The sequence below is a fragment of the Belonocnema kinseyi genome, chromosome 9, assembly GCF_010883055.1.
Source record: "Belonocnema kinseyi isolate 2016_QV_RU_SX_M_011 chromosome 9, B_treatae_v1, whole genome shotgun sequence".
In the NCBI taxonomy this organism is placed as follows: Eukaryota; Metazoa; Arthropoda; class Insecta; order Hymenoptera; family Cynipidae; genus Belonocnema; species Belonocnema kinseyi.
In genome coordinates, this window is record NC_046665.1 from 56,338,947 (window position 1) to 56,340,714 (window position 1,768).

The window sequence follows — 1,768 nt, forward strand, 5'->3', positions numbered from 1 at the left end:
TATAATGTAATAATTCAAACTAATTATAAGTAATTTACAGGAAGTAGATTAAATTCTAAAAAGTTAGACTAAATTTAAAGGATCTAGGCTAAATTCAAGGAAGTAAGACTGAATTAATTTGAATTAAAGCAAATTTAAAAAACTTATAATAAATTTGAAGGATTTTAAATTCTAGTAAACTCCAAGTCATTAAGCTAAATTTAAAGGAATTTCAAGTAATTTACAGGAATTAGAGTGAATTTAAAAACGTTAGACTATACTTATAGGACCTATAGGACTTATAGGATTATAAATTCTACTAAACTCCAAAGAATTAAGCTGAATTCAAAGGAATTATAATAAACTTAAATGAATTACATTAAATACAAAAGAAGTTAGATTATATTAAAGATATTAGACGAAATTTAAAGATTTAAACTGAATTCGAGGAAAGTAGACTAAACTCAAATCAACTAATGCAAGTTTAATTGAATTTGACTAAATTCAAAGAAATGTTAGATAAAATTTAAAGTAACTTAAATAAATTCTAAGGGAAAAACTGAACTTCAAAGAAGTTTAATTCATTTGAATGAAATTTATAAAAACTCCTTTGAAGATTTAAAAAGGAATTTTGCAATTAATCTAGATTTCCAGAAATTTTACTAAATTCCAGAGAATTCGACTAAATTCAAAGAATTTTGGATAAATTTAAAGTCATTAGACTGAATACAAAGCAATTTGAATCAATTCCAACGAAATAGACGAAATTCAAGGAAGTATGATTAAATTTAAAAAACATGTAACTACTGTGAAATAAATTCTATCAAAATCAAAAAAATTTTGGAAACTTATATCAAATTTAGGGAAGTTAGACTAAATTAGAATTAATTCGAAGGAATTGTAATCGATTCACAGGAGTTTGCTAAAATTAAACCAATGTATCTACAAAGTGGCCGTTTTAATCGAAGGACAAAATTCGTGGTCATTTGCCGGTTTCTTTTCCGGATCACAAACATTTTACAAGGTCAATACAATTTTAAAAATCTAACGTTATCATTTTCAATGCTCTAAAATGCTTTCACTTTTATTTAAAAATCTTGAAACATCTTCATGCTGTTTTATATTTTATTCAAATTTTCAATAATTTTTAACAATTTTTTTTTAATTCTGCCAAATTAAAAAAAAATTCCTTAAAATCCTCCACATACATTTTTGATAATTTCTTAAATCTTTCTAAATCGTTTTGAATATTCACTTAAAATTAACTTTCAAAATAAAAAATCATTTTCAATTTTCATAGGAAATATTTCTTAATTTTCTGAAGCGTTTTAAGATTCTTAAAAACTTTCAAAATATTTGTTCGAAATCTGAAAAACTCTATATTTTATTTTAAATCAGGCCGTGGGCTATTTACACCGAAATTTTTTTACCGATAGCCGAATTTTATTGGTACACGTAGACACTTTGTTTAAACTATTTCAGATAATTTGAATTTTAAAAATGAATTTTTCCATAACTTCTAAATATTTCTTCAACCTACTTGGATTTTTTTCTAAGAATAACATATGTTGAATTGTTATATGTACATTGAAATTCAACAATTTGACTTACAAATTAAATTTTGTTTAAATAGAACAAACAAATTGCAACGCTCAAACTTTAGTTTATAGTATCTAACTATAAGTACTGATATAATAAATAGTTAGATATTTCTAAGCAATAAGTATTTCTTATTTTTCTTAATTAAATAATTTTAAATTAAATTGTATGAAAATGGAATAGTTTAAAC